Source organism: Panthera leo, chromosome B3 (assembly GCF_018350215.1).
Source record: "Panthera leo isolate Ple1 chromosome B3, P.leo_Ple1_pat1.1, whole genome shotgun sequence".
Lineage (NCBI taxonomy): Eukaryota > Metazoa > Chordata > Mammalia > Carnivora > Felidae > Panthera > Panthera leo.
Genome location: NC_056684.1, coordinates 116,224,429 through 116,245,936, shown reverse-complemented (window position 1 = coordinate 116,245,936; position 21,508 = coordinate 116,224,429). Strand labels below are relative to the sequence as shown.

The following is a 21,508-nucleotide window of genomic DNA, read 5'->3' as shown; positions in this document are numbered from 1 at the left end:
CACAGAAGAAAACAGGGAAGAACAATTTAACACAGTGGGTCAGGCACTGAAGCAAACAGACGTGGGTTCAATTCCCAGCTCAGCCACTGACGAGTGATGTAATCTTGTCAAAATCGGTTAGCCTTACAAGTAACATCAGGATGTTGGTCAACATCTCATAGGATGATGTGGAGGTTAAATAAGATCATGAAGGCAAAAATCTAGCAAACTTCTGGGTACAAATTATTCAATAATGATTAACTATTATTATTGTACCTAAAATTTCCTCAATAAGGATTTTGAATTACTAAAAGGCTAGAAGAGAACAAAATCTCATCACATAAAAAATGCCAATTAAAGACTTCTAGTTTAGGAAGTTTATCTTGTGGGCTCAACAGTGTTGTGGAAAGTCAACAGAATTTTAAATTTTAAATGAGTAATTGAGGCAGTGAGAATAAGCCCTTCTTCTCCTTTTCTTCTGATCCAATTTAAGAGAAAGGATGAAGGGGAAAACAAAACAAAAACGACGATTTTTGAATCAGCCATTACAGGAATCATTCATGTGGTCAAACAATGGCACACCTACAATCATAGCTAAAGGTAAAACCATTTTCACGTAAAGTCACAAACCTGCACACTCAGCTCCTCTTGCTTGTAAACCAGCTGGTTGCAGTTACACTACAATGATTTTCTGGGGCAGGCTGCAACTAACTGAGCAAGTACCTGTGCGTGATAAAAATAGGAACTTAGTACAAAGCACAACATTCTATTTCATTTAATTCTTCATTCGTGCTCCACTCACAAAGGATGTGTGCCAGGCTCTGACAAATATTAACATGATAATAAGGGCAACCCTGCAGGGAAAAGAGCATCTATGAAAAGTGTAAAGAAGGCACGGACGGCCTAGGATGTCCCGTCTCATGCAGCACACGTGTCTGAACCTCCACAGTGAGAGGGCAGAGAAGGCCCGTAAGTGGGGGTGACACCGAGTAGGTGAGGCCAGAGCTAAAAGTAAAAGGGGCTTTGCCTAAGCTTCATCCTAAACATTACGGTTTTACAACACATACCGTTTTTTGTTGATAGGGTAAAATTCTCAAATTTTATCTACAGTACTCATTTAATTAGCATATTTATTCACAGTCATAAAAAGATAAACTATGTAGTAGCTTTGCCCGGACCCAGACACCAGTTTCGAAGTATCCATATTCTGTCTCCCCGTCAAAGGTAGTTCCAAGGCCACCTTCTCCAGAAAGCGTTTCCTGATAGACGTCAGCTGAAAGTTGTCATCTGCTATGAATTCCTGCGGCATTTTGCCCCAGGCTAAATACCTCATACCGGTTGCCCTTTCTACCTCGTATTAAGGTTACCTTCCTATATGTCTTAGGTCTCCATAAGAACTCGGGTCCCTTGGGAGCTGGTTCATATATGATTTACCTAGCACAGAGAGTCCTGCAGGAGCTGCAGCGTTCAAAACAAACAAATTAACAAATGCATGCTTTTGTTCCCTTAAGATTGAAGCTTGGCCATAAATTTCTCTAACTTCATCACCTTTACTGGTAGTATTAGCGTTTACTGAAAAATGTGTCTTTAATCAGGATGATTACTTGAAAACCTCGGCACAGTATGAGAGAGAATGAGGCTAGAAGAACAATTTTCTCCATAAAATACCCTACGTGGCCTTCATCTGAGATTCAAACACCAGCACTCCATTTTTATATGTTACTGGTACCCCCAGGGCATCTAAAGAGTTGACAGAGTTGTTCAACTTAAACCAAAGGTCCTAAATACTATGATTTTCCATCATATAATCATAAAATCAGAGTTAGGAAATTGCCCCTCACACTTACTCATCATGTGGCCTTTTTCAAGGCCTCAACTTCCTCATATATGAAACAGGTGTAACATTACCTATTTCACACTACTGGTGAGGATTCAGCAAGAAAACATGACAATGCTTGGCATCAAGCCTGGGTACACAGGACTTGCTCAGTACCAGTGTTATTTCCAGATGGCAGACTGAAGTTCTACCATGAGGTCTCCCTATTCTAAGACCAGTAATTTGATAATTAAAGGATGTCTTAGTTTCCTTTTATGATCCAAAAAAGTTAATACTAAAAGCCAGGAACTGGATGCCAAGACTACCAGTCTTCTTCAGATATTCCGTGTAGCGATTAGACCCAGACTTAAGTCTCAAATCCACTTTCCATCTGCATTAAATTTACTTGCAATTTTCTACTGTAGAGTGAGATTCTTTTAAAAGTTACTCTGAATAAAACGGGGTGAGTCATTCTTGATATACAGGTCTAAAGAAAATCAGCACACGAAAGCCCAAAAGTTTTCCCTTTCGGATTTCTTAAATTGAATTCTTTGGCCAACATTTAATCAGTCATGATGTAAAACGAATAGGTAACTTGAAATATTTCACAGTGTCAAACATTTGCTCAATATAGAACAGAAAATCACATAAACTGCTTGGATCATCAAGCAGCACCATTTGGATGCATGACAAGTTGTATCTATTAATGACTGCCCCACTTAAATGATCCAGAAGAATCGACTTCGGGTCTGGCGATTTGAAGAACTTGGGCGTACAACACGCCCTCGGTGCCAGAGGAAGGTAACCGTTTCTGTTACTGCTAACATGAAGTTGATTAGCACAAGATTTAATAACATAAGATTTCCTCAGAAGGGAATTTATTCAGATCAAAGCGCAATTCCTCACTAGTCCTCAGGAAAATGCAATCCAAACAAACAATGGACACCACCCCACAGCCACTAGAATGGCTAAAAGGAAAAACTAAAAATAAGTGTTGGTGAAGATGTGGAGCCACTGGCAGTCTCGAACACCATTAACAACGGTGACCTGGTATAACTACTTTACAATGTTCTGTGTTACCTACAAAAACTGAACAAACACATAACACAACCCCAGTTACCCATTCCTAGATATAGATGCCCAACAGAAATGTGCACCTCGGTGCCCAAGAAACACATACAGAATGGGCCCACAACAGCATTAGCTGTGATGGCAAAAACTGCGCACACACACACACACACACACACACACAAAACATGTTCAGTATAAATAAATAAATTGCGGTAGAGTTACATGTCAGAATACTACATGGGGAGAGAGAAAACCTGTTATACCCACAAATATAATATTGAGCAAAGGAAACCAGACTAAGAGCACATACCGTATTACTCCATTTTTATAAAATTCATAACCAGACACAGCTAGCCCATGGTGATGTAAGTCAAAACAGTGGTCACCTTTCCTTGTATTGGGGAAAGAGGGTGAGGAAGGGTGATGGAATGGGAGAATAGATGAGGAAGCTTTTAGAATTAGATAACATTCTAATTTTTAAGTTAGGTAATGGTTACACATATGTGCTGAGTTTACAAAAGTTTATCAACGTAGAAAGCTTAGAGTCTGTGTGCTTTTCTGTGTGCATGTTACACTTCATTTTTTTTATTTATAAGAAAAACATCAAACTATTTGTGAGTGCATGTATCTATATATTTTATATAAGTATAAAAAAATAAATATATTTGGAGGAATAGAGCGCTTTTTCTTCATAAAGTTGGCATTGTGTACAATTCCTAACATGCATTTCTCTTATTATAGCATGACTATTTTCCCTTCTCTCAAATATTTTAGGATGTACATTTTTATGGACACATTGCTGGATACCGTATTGAATAGAGCCATAAATTACTGCACATAATTTCCAAATTTTTGCCTTAAGCAATGCTGCAGTGAACGAATGGTACAGACATGTTTGTACATGCTCTCCATTTCACTAAGACAAATTCCTAGAAAGAAATTCCTGGGGCCAAAGTATACATTTAAACATGCTACAAGTGTACAATAACTCTAGAAAAATTTTCATCAGTATTGTTTAAGAAATCTTAGGGGCGCCTGGGTGGCTCAGTCGGTTGAGGGTCCGACTTCAGCTCAGGTCATGATCTCACAGTCCGTGAGTTCGAGCCCCGCGTCGGGCTCTGTGCTGACAGCTCAGAGCCTGGAGCCTGTTTCAGATTCTGTGTCTCCCTCTCTCTCTGACCCTCCCCCGTTCATGCTCTCTGTCTCAAAAATAAATAAATGTTAAAAAAAAAAAAAAAAGAAAGAAAGAAATCTTAGTCATCATTTATTTATACTTAACTATATGAAAAACCTGGCAACCCAGACTAAATAACTTCTCTGAAGTTATGCTTAATTAATGGCCTCCTCTTCTTACAAAGATTTTAGAGCATTTTACATAAATGGGTACAGAAACCTGGGAAAATACTCTCTAGCTATAAATGGATACCCTGAGAAATAAATCTATTGACATCAGTTATAGGACTGACCAAAAATCAATGAAGTCTCAAAACAGAAACATAACAATATAAAACCAAATAAAAAATCGCATCCATGTATTTTTATGTTGTAGGTGTATGTTGCATACATGTATTTTTATGTTGTAGGTGTAGAAAAATTATATAAGGGCATTTAACAAAATGTTAAAATATACTGTTGGGTTTAGGATCTGGGTAATTTTTACTTTATTTTTTTAATTTCCTTTTATTTGTTTGTGTTATTTACAATGAACACATGTCATTGTTAAGATTAAAAACTAAGCTAGAAGATCTGAGAAAAATACAGTCCCCTGATAGAAAATAAGACAACAGCCGTCTTCTTCCTGTTCACAAAACAAATGAAACTGGTGACAGAGAACTTTCTCAGTCTTTAAGATTTTTCTCCCATAGACTTCTCATCAGTCTTCTGGCATATGACACAGGGTTTTTCAACAAAGCACATGGCAGCAGAACAAGTAAGGAAAGAAAAGCAGCAGGAAACTGGCACCTCCACAAACACAAAAAAGTCATGCTTAGATGAGACGTTCTCCACCCCGCCTCCAAACCTGAGCCAGTGGTGCTGACTCTGCACCGTACACAGAAAATGTGGGCATTTTCTGCTAGGAAAGTCATTCTTGGTTCCTGTGATGGAATTAAATATATGGATATTTCCTGGTTTGCTATCAAAATCATCATGACTTCCAGGTACTCTCTATCTGAACAAAAAAAAAGAGCTGGAGACTTCCCTGTTGCAGGAAGCGTAGCCTTAGGTCTAACGTTCATTATATCCTAGAGACCCACAGAGGTGAATTCCACTCCCTAGGAACACAGGAATAAGCTACTCACCAGGTAGCATTTTACCCATTATCTCAATTACCTTTCCTAAGAGAACGAAGGTTACTTCATTTGTTCAGAGAGAAAAACAAAAGCCATGTGGAGTTTTCTATCCCAGCCAATCAAATCATCCACACTGAGCTACGGAATTGGAACCAAAACTAGAATCTAAATATTCCTTCCTTCGGGATAGTGTCTTGCTTATCAATGGCAATTAAAAACAGAGCTTTAGCAAACCAAAGATCGAAACCCTAATATCAAAACAGCTGCAGCCTTCTTGGTGTCCCTTTGGTTTCAACCACCACCAAGAAAGTCGCTCAGTCCTGACTCCAGCAGCAACTCTCCCACTTTGGAACAGGCTGGCTCAAAGAGTAAGCACCCCACTGAGAGTAACGGCCTTGTTCTCCCAGCCTAACTTCAAACAAGACAAAACAGCCACAATGTGTTGTCACATTTTTTTTTTTTTTACAACTGGATTTTAAATGCAGGCTGTTATGAAGAGTCTCTTGGCTACAGTTCAAAGGACCAAGAACATCCTAATGCAAAAACATTTTCAGCTTCCCCAAATTCTACTTCTTTCAGCCAATTTCAGTAAGTTCTCTTTATCTCAACTAAAAAATTCATGTTATTCTTGTTTTAAGTGTCCAGAGCCTCTTCCAAATAACAGAATTCCAGTGGCTAGAGTTAGCACACAGGCCATTTCAAGTGAGTCAATGCCTCAGAACACAACCAGTCCCAGGGGGACCTGCAGTGGGGGATAAGGAGGTGGGTGGTCAAAGTATTAGCCCCTATGAGTTCAATAAATCACCAATCCATGCAGATTCAGCATGATGACTCGATGAACCAGGTGATTAACCAGATGATGGAGAGCAAAAATGATACCAAATCCTAAACCCCAGAAGACAGCCACACCAGACATGCAAAGGACCATTCAACGATAGTAGTAACAGGGCACGAAGTTCGGACCAAGCCCGGGGTCTACCGCAGCCAGCAAGACACATCCAACTGCCCTCGATAAACTCAATGGCTAATGAAGACAAAGACACAGAAGTGGAAATTATAACTGGATACATGCCATAGTCATCATAACTACCATCGTTTCATGAGAGCTTCGAACCTGCTTGTAATTGTACGTATTTTCATTTCAGATTCACAATTACTCTATCATGTGAGTGTTACAAACCTTGGGCAAGTTCTGTGGGCCTTAGTTTCTTCATTTCTAAAACGAAGGTAACACCTACTCCATGGGAGTAAGAGTACATGCAAAAGCATGTACAACACTGCCTGACATGTGGCAGGTGATAAAGGTCAGCTCTTATTATTATTATAATTATTGGTGTGGTTGGTGTTATTATCACTGGAAAGACAACCAAGAGAAAAAAGTTAAGACCCCTAAGAGAAAGAAGAACGGTAGCTGCCATATACAGTCAAAGGGCCTCGGACAAGCTCCTTCAGCTTCTTCATGTGTAAAATGGGATGAGGCTACCTGCCCCCTCCTCCTCCTCACAGGGCTGTGCTGAAGGCCACAAGAAAGCATCTTTAGCCAGAGAACACAAAGCCGAAAAAAAAAAAAAATCAAAAGTAGGGTTTTAAAAAAATCCCAGGACAGCTACGTAAGAAGAAAAACCATGGTAAACTCTCCACTAGCTAGTGACGCCAGATATCATACCGGGAGTCTTGCACCGGCAGGGGGATCAGAACCTCGAGGGAAGTATTTGACCTCATTGTTCCCCATCATTTTAAAGGCAATCCCGAAGTGCTGGGAAATCCAACAGCCCAAAGGCACCACAGGCTCACTTGGGGCACCACGAGGCCACACAGGAGAGACAGATCTAAGCTGCATTTTATTTCAGCTATCAACATCTGAATGAAGTGATTTTCAAGCTTTACTCTTTATTTTATTATGTCTTACAAAGTTTCCTTTCACCACAATACTAATTGTAAAAGTGAATAGAAGATGAAGTTTCCAATTCTGGCTCGTACAACTTCAAACACACATACAAGCTTCTGGCACTATTTTAATCTTGTGCTCCGTTCTGGAAGACCACAGACACCGAACAGACAGCTCTGGTCCTGTGAAATTTTCCGAATACGTGCCCTCTCTCTCTGTGGGGTCTACTCAGCTCATCAACTGGCAAATGCACTCTCAATTATGGTTTGAATATTTTAATAATTTCAATTTAAAAATATTAATAATAAGAACATAAATGAGGATTTTTTTTGTCCCATTCTATTTTCCAAATCCTCCAAAATTAGCACCTATTACTTACCTAGTCAGCAAAAAGGAAGTCTTTAAAATAAACAAAAAGGCAAACTATTTAATTTTAATTAGAAACCCCGGCAAGCTACCTAATATCTATTTATTTATTTTGTTTGGCACAACAACTACAATTAACTGGGACAGAAAATGTATTTTGCAAGAGAAATTCAGGTAAGAAGTATCTGTCGTCCAGCTGTTAAAATCAACAAATGTCAGAGACTTGTACACTTACCAGTGTTTTACATTTAATTAAGAAGTAATTATGCTAATATTAGTATCAAATGCATGTCTCCGTACAGCACATATGTATTTAGTTAGCTAACCAGCAGCACAACCAATCAGAGAGAGAATGTCCAGTGCCTACCATTCACAGCAGACTTCAGACAGATGGACAGATTCAGCCAAGCTAAAATCTAATTTGGTTTTCAAACAAATTTTCCAAGAAAGAAACAGTAATCTGTGTAGATAAACAGGATTCAGCTTCAGCTTCTGGCTGATAACTTCTCTCCAGAAAACCAGAGATGGGGGAGAACTGCTTATCTTCCTTAATACGTGGGGTAGACAGTGATCAATCAACAAATACTTTCTCCAAAGGGGGTAAAACTGTACCTGGATTCTAATCCTAGACTCTCATCGAAGCACCAGACAACTGAGTATCCTCTAGGATCACGGAACATGGAGGAGGTCACACTTCTTGAACAACAGAGTTTCTCTAACTTATTCCCTGCCCCAACCCTCCGCATTCAGATACCAGAAATCAAAAGCTCCTACTTGTATTTTCAGCTTGATACACTGATTTTCTTTCTACCTTGGGATACATAAAAACTGTCAATGCAGCAATCAGATTGTATGTTCCTTTCCACTAATTACAATTATTTCACATGAACAAGTTTTCTCTGCCCAAATAGAATATGAGCCCATTTTAAAGTTTTTATACTTTAGTACTTAATTGTTTATACTTAAATTTGGCATCTGCTAGCTTTCACTCAGCCTTCTAACCCTGGGCACCAATAGGCCCTGGGGTAGAGGTCCCTCCATGTTTAGGAACTGGCTCTTATGGGCACAAAACAAGTATAGGCAGCTGCCTAGTCCAGGCCTCGGTGGCAAGGACCACATCATCACCTTCTTCAAAATCTCCCAAAGCTATGAGGATCATTCACAATCCCCTCACATAATACAAAATCTGTAACTCAACAGCACATGGCGGTAAAGTCCAGAGTTGCAAACAAGGAGTGGGTGGCACATACCTCCTGGGCCTGGCTCAACAATGCCTAATGTCAACACCATTCTCCAGAAGCCAGAGAAAAAGAGGTCACCCTTGTTTCTCACAGTCTGGCACAGTACATGGGCCGAGTACAAAAAAAAAAAAAAAAAGAATCACATCTCCTGATCTCCCACGATGAGCAAAAGAAATGTCAACCCGGGAACGGTGTATGGGAAACAGTCTCAGGCACTGAGAGGCTTGGGGCATATTCTTTCCCTATTCTAAGAACTACAACTCAGGAGAGTCTGGGAATTTTTTAAGCTTATGTCTTCCGAAGTTGCTCTGATTTCAAAACATTCTCCTATAAACCCAAAGAAAAGTACTAAATGGCATACTTCTACTTTTTCAGAGTAAATGCTAATTTGATTGAGAATTTTATACTGGTCCCACGGAAGTAAATGAAGTCATTCTTTGTGTCCACAGAGGGCTAGGAAGGGCTGTCGTTCCCAATTATTTGTAAAGGCTCTGGGCACCTGACAGGAGGCTATGGGTATTACTTTCAGAAACATGAATTACCTGGCTGTGTCCCTAATGCACCTAAGTATAGCCAGAAACTAGAGCCCCACCTCAGAGTATCAATCACACACACACACACACAAACAGAACTCTGTAACACCACTGACCTCTAACCTTCAAAAATGTCTTGTTTTGTTTTGTTTTAATGACTATAATAGGATTGCCTGGACAAGAACTGATAACCAAAGAAAAACATGTCCAAGACTGTCTGGATTTCATATGTTATTTATCTCTTGTGGGTCCAACAGATAAAAACTGTAACTCTAGGCTCTTCTTCTCCCTCCCACCTAAGCCAAGTGCCAAGAGGTGGACTCCTGAAGCTCACAGGCTGGGAGAAGACACACCTAATGCAAGTTATTTTCTGCACCAGGAGGAGAAGATGAGTCATTACTGCACCACTACATGGAAGCTGTCCCTGCTGACCCCCTTCCTTTCTAAGACAGAGGTTGCAGCAACTCTAATCACAGCTGCATGTTTCTGCCATCTAATATTTCAAGCTCAGTTTGGCCTTAAAAATCTAAATTCTACATGGAAATCATTCTACTTAACCTGCTTAACATAACAAGATTGTAACCATCAAGAAAAATCACTGAGGGGCACCTGGCCGGCTCAGGTGGAAGAGCACGAGACTCTTGATCTCGGAATTGTGAGTTCGAGCCCCAAGTTGGGTGTGGAGATTACTTAAAAACAAACAAACTTACGGGGTGCCTGAGTGGCTCAGTCGGTTGAGCGTCCGACTTCGGCTCAGGTCATGATCTCACAGTTTGTGGGTTCAAGCTCTGCATCGGGGTCTGGGCTGACAGCTCAGAGCCTGGAGCCTGCTTGGGATTCTGTGTCTCCCTCTCTCTCTGCCCCTCCCCTGCTCATGCTCTGTTTCTCTCTCTGTCAAAAATAAATAAACATTAAAAAAAAAAAACTTAAAAAGAAAAATCATTGAGTCTTTTTTTTCAACGTTTTTTATTTTTGGGACAGAGAGAGACAGAGCATGAACGGGGGAGGGGCAGAGAGAGAGGGAGACACAGAATCGGAAACAGGCTCCAGGCTCCGAGCCATCAGCCCAGAGCCTGACGCGGGGCTCGAACTCACAGACCGCGAGATCATGACCTGGCTGAAGTCGGACGCTTAACCGACTGTGCCACCCAGGCGCCCCGAAAAATCATTGAGTCTTAACAGCAAGTGTCAAGGAAGGGCACCTGCAAATATATTTGTTGGTTTCCCAAGGGTCCTGTTGCCTAAATCATCTCAAGTACATTAAATATCGACAACATGCTCTGCTTCAATTTGGCATGTGGCACGTGGTTTGAAAACCAATGTCATTTTTACCCCTTCAGAAGCCCATTGGAAGGAATACAAGGAACTACAATAAGTATAGAAAGGTAAAATTCTTTATCGGTGATTAAATTTCAACAGTTTTCAAAACTGATATACTGATTAGCCTAAAAGATAATTTCCTTATAAAAAATATTAGAAACAGTAGGCAGTACCCACTAAGGCCTTATATATAATGCATCAATTATCTCCTACCACTAGATATTGAGCTGCAAAATGTAAAACAGAATTAAGGAAGTCTAAACATTTTCCAGAGACAGAATGACCACTGTGAAATCTCTTACAGTATAAAAATCAAATCTCAGGACTTTTTTTTTTTAATATTTGATTTTATTTATTTACTTTGAGAGAGACAGAGAGAGAGAGGGAGAGAGAAAGAATCCCAAGCAGGCTCCGCATTGTCAGCACAGAGCCTGATGCAGGGCCCAAACTCACGAACTGTGTGTGAGATCACGACCCGAGCTGAAATCAAGAGTCGGACACTTAACCAACTGAGCCACCTAGGTGCCCCAAATCTCAGGACTTTTTAAACTTAATACCAACCTATAAGCACAAAATTTATCTCCCACACATTACTATAAACTGGCTCCCAGATGAACGATGCCCAGAAGTTTCCAAGGGATACTCCAACAATCACCTCAGTGTGCAGCATGCCATATTATCATGCTATACCATCTAGAAGAAAATGTAAGCAGTCACAGAAACAAAGGCTCTATTAGCTTGATCAAATCTTCAAATAATCAGCTTTTCCTCATATTCTGCTATCACTCTATCAGAAAACAAATCACATTTAATATTTATACACATTTATTTCAACTTTCCATTAAATGTTAACAAAATAACATTTTTTTTCCATAATTAATTACTAGAATTACAGAAATTAATTCCAAGTTGCCAGGAACAAAAAAAATCTTATTACTGTTCCATGCTTTGGCAAACCTTGTTCTTGCATCTATACTGTGGGCTTTGAGTCAAGTAAAATGAAATCTTGGCTAGAAAGGAGATATATTAATTTAGAGTAGTGACCCTTTCTAAAGAGAATGGGAGAGGATGCCAGTAATACACATTCTGTATTTTTTAAATTAGCCTACAAGATTTTATATTTTTAGTTACTTCTATTCCACTTGGTTATTTTATCCTAAAAGAAGTTTCAAGTGTTATTAACATTTTGAAGCAACGTATCAAAAAGTGTTTTGAAATCTTTTTCTCTAACAAAACACCTAGAACCAGGAGAAAGGAGTCTGAATTAAAAATGTAACCAGAGGCATCTGGGTGGTTCAGCGGGCTAAGAATCCAATTCTTGATTTCGGCTCAGGTCATGATCTCACAGTTTCATGAGTTTGAGACCCATAGCGGGCTCTGTGCTGACTCTGCAGAGCCTGCTTAAGATTCTCTCTCTCTCCTTCTCTCTCTCTCTCTCTGAATAAAAACGTAACCAGTTTTTTCCATCAACTACAATAGCTACGCCACAGGAACAACTATCCAAGATTCATCCAACATTTACTCCACAAGTATGTATGTAGGACTTACTGTGTCCCACACGCTATATATCCAGCCATGGACAGACAACGATGAAACAAGACAAACACAGCACCTGACTGCAGCAATTGTACAGACTGCATGTATCCTTCTGTGCCACCACCTCTGGGCTCAAAGAGAAAATGTGCTTCGTCATCAATCCTAACTAGGGCTGAACAAATCTTCTTCTTACAACGATACCCATAAATGAGACAATTTTTATTAAGAAGTATAAAATTATAATCCTCTCCAAATAGCAGTATGATGGATATATTTTTATAAATAATCTAGATGGCTAAAAGCCCAACCAGAGCCCTTTGGGAACTTCTGGCCAATAATACAAGGAGGCCAATAATACTGGAGGCCTGGCTGGAGCTGGAGCTGGTCCTTTTCTGGGACTAGGGAAGCCAGCCCAGGAAAGGCCACATAGGGCTCTCCTGTCTAAATGCTTACCAGCCTAAATCCCATGGGAAAAACTCCCTGTGCAAGACTTTGGACCTGAAACAGACCCGTAAATAACCTCCATCTATGGCAGACTTAGTGACTGTGTACATGAAATAAGCCCCAGAAATACCACGATTCAAACAGATTTATAACAATACCACGTTTCCAGTCACCTCACAGCCATGAATTCATCAGGTTGACAAGATTCTGAGAATTTATATGATCAGAATTATAGTTCATAAAACAAACAACTAGGTTTCGTGATCTTTCCTAAACCATCAGTGGTTTCTCAATAACGACATAAGAAGGGTCCAAATTCTTTAGGTGCTCCAAGTCCTAGATGAGTGGGTTTCAACCTGATTTTTCAACTCTTTTCCCCCACACCGCTCTACACAGCCATCACTCCAGGAAAAGTGAACTATTCTCTCTTACCTGAACACACTCCTCTCTTTACCTTTTCCCATGCCTTCTCTCCTGTGTCCCATATGTAATGAGTGGCCACTGATAAAGTGCCTCTCTAATCCCGAATTACATCCACCCTGTTGTGCCCAATTGAAGGGCCACCTCTTCCTCAAGCTTGTGTTAGTGCCCCTTCTACTGAACTTCCGGTGGGCTCTCTCTGTGGAAAGGTATGCATTTTGGAAAAAACACCACTGAAATCTCAACTCTGCCACGTACAAGGTTAGGCCTTGGGCAGCGGACTTGCCTCACTAGCCTCAATGTGGACAACACAGGGGTTTCAGGAACTACTCTGCAAGGTTTAGGGGTTTCTGGGCAACGTCTGTGGCCACGCGTTCGAATCTCAGTGCTAACACAACTGCAAATGGACTGACTTCAGACAAGGAACTGACACGCCATGAGCCTCAGCTTCCTCAATGGGAGAAAGTGTTCCCATTTCTCAACTCGGAGGAGCTCCATTTATTTCATGGCGGAATGACAGGTGTCAGGGAGCCACTGCAGAGCTGACTCCCATGCCTGGGCCCCGGCGCCCCCACCCCCCATCCTCAGGGTTAGCGGCCCTCCTCTCTCTAGGCTCCCGCCGTACCCTATGCTCCCCTCGGTCACGGTATTACTTGCCCCCTCCATCTGGTGGCACATTTATAACCCAAGTGTAGACTGTCTGGCATTCTGCAAGCACTCTGATGAATACATACACTAGGTCTAAAGTGTTTCACAGGTATAAATCGAAGCACACCAATAAAATCAGGACCCTGAGTGATTCTCAGGCTGAAAAACAAAGGAAAACACCTGTTGAGAGGCTACTTATTCTTTCAGGTCCAGTTCAGATAATAATGCCCTTGACTCACTGAAATACTAGAGCTGGGCTGCCTCCTCCAGGAAGGCTTCTGCTGCTTCCCCAAGAAGGACACTTGACTTTGCCACTGTGAAGCAATTCATCTCTAGCAAAATATACCACACCCTTCCCTGTACTTTTTTTTTTCTTAACCACCTTACCTCCCCAATCTGAAGGTCAAGGAGGGCAAGCAAGGCCTGTGTGTGACTGGCCTTCCTTCCCAGCCCCTCCCTCCCCCCCAACAGAAAAGGGAAATGAAATGGATTAAAAAGGAGCATTAAAGCTTCGAGAGAAAAATCATCCAAATCACAAGCCAATTCAACATCGCATGATTGCTCTGCCAAGTGACTCATCACCTCTGAGACCCCAAAGTCAGGGTCTGAATAGAACTAGACAGCCAGTCCTCTTACAACTACAGGAGGAATTCAGCAGAATCTCCCAAAATCAAAAGAAAAGCTTTCCCCTGTAAAAGGTTTTCATTAGTGGTAAAAGAATCAGAAACAAGAGAAAACACTTAACTGAAACAAAAATGTTGGGTGGGGGGGTAGCAGCTCTTTCTGTCCTTTTAAACTTTATAATGTTCATGATACTTTAATTTAATATTCTTCCCTCCTCAAGCCAAATAGTTTTCTTAAGGAAAAAAAATCAATGCTTTACATTCCATATTCATGAGCAGTTACAAAAATAAACGAGCACACACAATGGTAGAGCTTTTAAAAATTAACGATTAATCAAATTAATGAAAGAGGACTTATGTATTTTGAACCCGCTGTTTTCCAATACGGGTATCACTTCATTAAAACATCTGCTTTCTTCCTCTGACACTTCAGAATCGGCAACCCTGGAACACACGTACCCAACGCCCCCCACCTTTTTGGTGAGGGGTAATGGCAGGGAAGAAGGGGAAGGTTGTGGTTCTGGAATTAAATACTGACTTCCCCTCTCCTTGCCCATGGCACATTCCCTGACAGTGTAAAAAGAAACAGAAGCTTGAATTGCATTCCGAGCTCAGTGAAGCGTGAGAAGCCAACCTCGAAAACAAGTTCATGGGGGGCAACCTAGTGATCCCTTGTGTTGCCCTGCCCTCTGTGAAGTCCGCCTGCCGAGGAGCCCCCAGCTCTCCTTAGAGCACCAGAGGGGAGCTGTTGGAAATGCTCTCCCCAAGCTAAAATCAACCTCGTTCATCCAAGAACAGTAAGCAGGGAAGCCAGAGGGAGGAAAACCCTGCTCTCCTAGGATTTTGGGACCAATTCCAAGAACTCTGCTTCTCTCGCTGCCAACAGCACCCATCAATTCCCATAGTAACCAGCCCACGGCTTTCCAACTGGCCCCAAAGGGAGGCGGGCATGCTGCAGAAAGAAGCACATGGGAGTGTGACCCAAACCTCAGGCACCCTTCCAGTGTGCCTTCAACATTCCCACTCTACCTCCCCGCTGCCCTTAATTCCCAGGTTACCACACGGTTCTCTCCTTTGCCCCTTCAAGCTGGTGCTGAGACAATGAAGGGACTGTTTTCCTAGGGCTCCGCACAAAACCATCTCCTGTTTTCTGATGCAATCTTGGTTCAGGTCTACTGGGTACTGAAGCAATCATGTTCCCCCCACCATACTGTGCATAAATGTTTGCTGAATGAAGGAATCCTCTGGTGCAGAAATAAAGATTTCAAAGCTAAAGGGGTATAGATTTGAGATCCAGGACGGGAATGAAGAGGCTGCACTCCAAAACGGAATGAAGAGCTGAGAAAAGGGTGCTGAAGTAGGTGGAGACACCTCATCTTTGTGAAGAACGGGATTTGGTTCTTGTGATGAGCAAGCAGGAGTGGGAACAGGAGGAGGAAGGCCACACAAAGGGGACTGACAGTATTTCTGTCCCCAACACACTCACCAAGGGCACCGCAATCAGGAACCATGGCTCATGACAGTGATGGGCTTATAGGATATGAAAATCATACCTGGTGATTTTCAACAGGGAAAGGGGGAAGGATCAAAATGGGGGGAAGACATTTTGAGAGGTAAAAATATATTTAGCTGATTCTAACATGTTTATCTAAAAGATTACTATGTTGAGATTTTTTTGACTAAAAAAGTAAAGGAGAGAATCAAATTAAAAGTGCTCAGCCTGGGCTATGAGCCCATCTGCAGGATTTCACATCTTCAACAGAATTTAATGGCGGAAAGGAAAGGAGATCATGAGGGTGACAGGAGGCTACCATTGCCCTTGGAGTCCAAGCCCCACTCAGAGGATGCACATGTCATTAGTAGATACCGAGTAACACGAGTAACACGTCTGCAGGGTTGTAACATACAAGCTATACATGCGTCCATGATACATCTTAACAGATACTCCCAAACCACTTTCTAGTCAGGATCCCACAGCAGTATGGAGGGCTCCTTTAAACACTTACCTACTGGATGCACGGCACTGTGCTAGTAACAGACTCTCAAGTAATAAAACAAAGACCTCCAAACATGACTCCGCATCACCAAAAGCAGAGGGGAAATGGAAGGTAAAATATGGAAACTGTAAACTTTACTGGGATAGAAGGTAAGATTAAGAACAACTGTTTTTGGGGCACCTGAGTGACTCAGTCGATTAAGTGTCCAACTTCGGCTCAGGTCATGATCTCATGGTTCGTGGGTTCGAGCCCCGCATCAGGCTCTGTGCTGGCAGCTCAGAGCCTGGAGCCTGCTTCGGATTCTGTGTCTCCCTCTCTCTCTCTGCCCCTCCCCTGCTCATGCTCTCTCTGTCTCTCAGAAATAAATAAATGTAAAAAAAAAATTTTTTTTTTAAAAAAAGAAAAACTGTTCTTCATATTATCAGTGACAAATCTCTTTAAAAGTAAATCTTTCAGAGCGCCTGGGTGGCAGGTCATGATCTCATGGTTCGTGGAATCGAGCCCCATGTCAGGCTGCTACACACTGACGGTGCAGAGCCTGCTTGGGATTTCTCTCTCTCTCTCTCTCTCTCTCTCTCTCTCTCTCTCTCTCAAACTAATTAAGTAAACTTAAAAGGAAAAAAGAAAAGAAAAAAAATCTTTTCAAAAAAACATTTGATATTGAAAAATATCAAAATCAATACAGAAATTTATTGCAATCCCAGTAAAATTAACAGGATATTCTTTTGGGAGTTCAGAATCTATGTTTAAAGTTCATATGGAAAAATAAGGGAGCAAAAATAATGAGAGTAATTATGAAAAAAAAGAGCAATAAAAGAGACAAGGCTTAATACTTGCCTAGTTAAACATGTTATAAATACATAATAATCTCAAAAGTGTGAAACTGGTCCATGAATAGACCATCAAATCAAAAGATAAAATGAAAATTCTAAAAATACTTTGGAGAGCTTTGTAAGATAAAATGTGACATTTAAAATCAGCGCAGAAAAAACAAATCCCTCTATAATGGTTTTGGCACACTATACAGCCACATGGAAAAGAGAATGGGATACCAACTCACCAAAAAAAAATCTCAAATTGATCAAAGAATCCGACGTTAAAAAAAAGAAACAAAAAGATTAAAAGAAAGCAGGAAACATTTTTTATACTCTTGGAGAGCATAAGACAACCTTCCTAGGAAGAACATGAAATCTAAATCTCATAAAGTAAAACATAAATAAATATGATTATCCAAACATAATAAATTCATAGACTGCAAGTTAGCATAAATGACAAAACACACACCCAGTGGAAAAAATCAAGAGCTCCTACCACAAAGTGGAATAGCTTCTTTTTTTATATAAAGAACTTATCTCATTAGAGAAATGGATAAAGGATCACAGAAGGCAATTCACAGAAAGAAAAACTGCTCTTAAACACAGGACAGTATATACAGCCTCATCTATAACAAGAGAAATGCAAAGGAAAACGACAAAAAGATTCCCTTTTCAGCTATGAAACTGGCAAGGATTAAAAGGTCTAATCACACACTCCTGGCAAGAGGAAGGAGAAGGGCACACATGGCTGATGGGAGTGTAGACTTGTACAATGCCCGTGGAGAGCAGTCTGGCAATACTTACGACAGACATGAAGACACATATTCTTTAACCTGGAAATTCCTCTATATAAACCTGTATACTTTCAAGTTCAAGGACTGCCACAGAGGCACTATTAATATCAAAAGATCAGAAAGAAAGTCCATCATTATGAGACTGGATAATAAAGTACAACCATAAACTGGAACAGAACAGAAAGAAAGCATAGTACAGTATGCTACAATCTATATAAAAAATAAATTTTAAAAAGCATACATACTGAATGCAACATGACATTTCTAGATTAGATCCTGGAAAAGAAAAAGGGCATTAGTAGAAAAACTGGTGAAATCTGAATAAAATTTATACCATTTAGTTTCACTGTATAACCTTTTGGATTTTACTCTGTGGACATGTATTAGCTATTTAAAACATAACGTTTAATTTTTTAAAAACCTGATTATTGGGGCACCTGGGTGGTTTAGTCAGTTGAGCATCCGACCCTTGATTTCAGCTCAGGTCATGATCCCAAGGTTATGGGCTCAAGCCCTGCATCGGGCTCCATACTCAGTATGGAACCTGCTTGGGATTTTCTCTCTCTCTCTCTCTCTCTCTCTCTCTGTCTCTCCTCTGCCCCTCTCTCCCCAGCTTGCACACTCACCCTCTCTCTAAAATAAATAAAATGAGAGGTGCCTGGGTGGCTCAGTTGTTAAGTGGCCGACTTCAGCTCAGGTCATGATCTCATGACTTAGGAGTTCAAGCCCCGCATTGGGCTCTGTGCTGACAGCTCAGAGCCTGGAGCCTGCTTTGGATTCTGTGTCTCCCTCTCTCTGCCCCTCCCTGGTTTGCACTTTGTCTGTCTCTCTCTCAAAAATAAATAAACATTAAAAAAAATTCTTTAAAATAGATCAAATGAAATAAATTTTTTTTAAAGTCCCTGATTATTTTGCGATTAAACCTACATCATACATGGCACTGATACTGCTAATAAGAAACATCAAGGGTAGAAACATGGCTTCAACACTTCTACCGCTTGAATTATTGCACCTAAATACCCATCTTTATTACCTGCTAGATGATTGGCCCTTTAAGGTAGGGGCCATGTCAACTCATCTCTGTACTCAAAGAATCTAGAGAGTATGTGCCACATGGTAAGGGTTCAACAAATGAGAGTCAATATTAGCATGTTCTGGTCCAGTGATTCAATTTTTGATTAGTAAGAAATTTTGTATTTCAAATATCCAAACCCCTGGAAGGCTAGGAGTTTCCCTCGGTCCTTAGCTCATAATGACACGGAAGAGAAAAGGAGGAGGCAGAGAAAGGTGAAGTGATTCTCACTGAGGAGGATCTGGGCATGAAAACACAGGGAGGCAAACAGAGCTCTGTGCTGGGAGCTGTAGGGACTATACAGACAAAGAAGACACAGTCTTTCCAGTAAAAGTCAGGCATAATTGAGGCCGACACTCCCCAAGGTGAAAAGTGTGACACTGCCTTGCATTTTCCAAAGTGTCTTACACAAAGGCTTTTAAAATGCTTTTCAAGGAAAAATGACTTATTTTGCAATATAAGAAAATGATAAAACTCCAATTTAGACAAAGGTTTAGTTTTCTATGATGTCTTCTCGGGGAAAAATTTTGTGGGTAGCATGCTTAAAAATGTCCAAAGAAAAAAATTCTAGCCTCAAACCCCATCAATACCTAATTTTCTAAGTATTCAAAACACAAAAGATTAAATAATGTAGGAAATACTGAGGTCCCTGAACAGGCAAAGAAATACTATGGAGTTTCTCCCCAAAGCACCAGTCACCGCTGTCCCATCACATCTCCACAAACTCAACTCTGAGCCTGGGACCCACACCATAAAGTAACAGAACTCGGGCAGAACTTTTGATCCCTATGAACACTTATTTCTATTTATAAATAAATTTAGAAATCAGACAGATGGCAGCTACGGCTCCTCCAAGGTCTAAAATTCTATTACGTGTCTCTTCCTTCACACCCCAAATATAAACAAAGACCTTGGAGTCCTTTCATGCAAACACACATGCATTTGTCTGTATGTCCTGGGGGAAGGAGCTATCTGTAATACTTCCTTCCTATATCCAGAGCGGCCCAACACACACAAAAAAACAAAGTGGTATCTGCCTACAAACTGAAGGTGCACGTAAATGTTCTCAAGTGAACGGGAAAAGGATTTATTAACCTCTGTGTTGAAATTCAATTAAAATGTGAAGGCTGTACAGTGAAACCTTAGTTCAACTGTGCATTCATTGATGTTGAGGCTCATATAAGCCTCGAACTCGGCTTTCATAGATCTTCTATGTACCAGTCAGTCTATATATAACTTCTGTGAATTATCTTTAAAAACATATACTGCTACTTGATATTTTTATTTTGTTTACCACTTTCGTAGCATGGAAAAAAGAACACTGAAGAAAGTTGTGGGCGTATTCATCCATATGCAAAGACACGTGAATTATCAGTGGAAAGTTTTGTTCTAATTTATTTAACATAATCCTCAATCTCGACCCACTGGCTTGAAAGGTGACTCAGGAGCTAATGCTGAGAGTTCATCTCTGTCAGTTGAAATTTTCCCTTTCAATACACAGGAATAACATTGTGCCACTAATAAATATGTTTTTCTTCTGAAGTTCTTTTTCCCTAAATAACCAGCATTTTTATGGTATAAAGTTTTTTTATAAATAACACAGAGACAGAGAAGAGTCTTCCAAGAAACATACAAATAAGTTCAAATTTCCACAGGGAAAGAAGTACTTCGGTGGATGAGGATATGAAATCATATCCATCTGTAGGATTGGCCAGGAATGCCTTCCTGAGGAAATGAACTCGAACGTGTCTCAAAGGAGGAGGAGGTGGCTGACAGGTGGCAAGGAGAAAGGGAAATTCCAGGCAAATAAAGAGACGTGCGTAAAATCTACCTCTCTGGTTGCCTCAGGAGCAGAGCCACACATTGACCTAAGGTGTGGCAAAGGTTATCTTAGTCATTAGGACAAACGGGAGGGAGGGAAACTATATGCTACTCCACGAGCCTCGTCTCCTCACCTGGTACGGGAGAAGGTGGGGCCACAAGGCTTCTCTGGCCCGTGCAGCCACAAGGCACACAGCACGGGCACCTGGCGCTCCCGCAGCCCTGCGAGGCATGTGGCTTAACGGACCCATTGGACAGACGGGAAGAGCGCAAGGCTCAGGATCCCCGTGAGGCCTCGGTTAAAGGGTTTCGGAAATTAAAAGGAATGCTGCATGGTAACTATTGTGGAGAAAGAAGTTGCATTTTAAGACCTGACAGCTTCAAAAACCAGAGCTCCAGCGCATAATCAACTGATCAAACAACAATTCCACTCTTTTCGTAAGAGACTAAGTAAGCAATGAAAAACTGTGCCTGTCTCCCGTGACATGCCAGACAACCATTGGGAGGAAAGGAAAAAGGCATACACCGCTCTTTACTGTGAAGAATATTCTTTAAGGGAAACCAAACGACAAGGCAGTGTGTGCCTATCCCTGCCCCAGTGAGCGGAAGCCCTCGTTTAGTTGTGTATTCCCTCGGCGTGTGGTGTCCATGATGTGGCAGGGGTTACGCAGAATACACAGCACATTCCTCAGCCATGAGAACAGAGATGAGCAGTTCACCGAAGAGGCCCTTCCACACCTCAGTGGCTCTTCAACCCCACACCCAGCTTTGCCTCCAGAGCACAGATTCTAAAACTGGGTGTTATTTTTACACAAGAGCTCACTGGTCATTAT

The 21,508-nt window shown here is 41.0% G+C and overlaps 1 protein-coding gene across 13 annotated transcripts in view; it reads right to left on the bottom strand.

The window, feature by feature from the left end:
* The window catches only part of SIPA1L1 (signal induced proliferation associated 1 like 1), a 362,552-nt gene that overhangs the window by 251,862 nt on the left and 89,182 nt on the right, over positions 1–21,508 (bottom strand). For 9 of the 13 annotated variants that reach the window (XM_042943670.1, XM_042943676.1, XM_042943662.1 and 6 more), the window contains 2 exons: positions 18,028–18,058; positions 610–702 (listed from right to left, as the gene is read on the bottom strand). The exons of 3 other annotated variants lie outside the window; for them this stretch is intronic. The gene's annotated coding sequence lies outside the window, so the exon portion shown is untranslated. The remainder of the gene's footprint in view (positions 1–609; positions 703–18,027; positions 18,059–21,508) is intronic. One more of the 13 variants, XM_042943669.1, reaches the window with a different exon arrangement.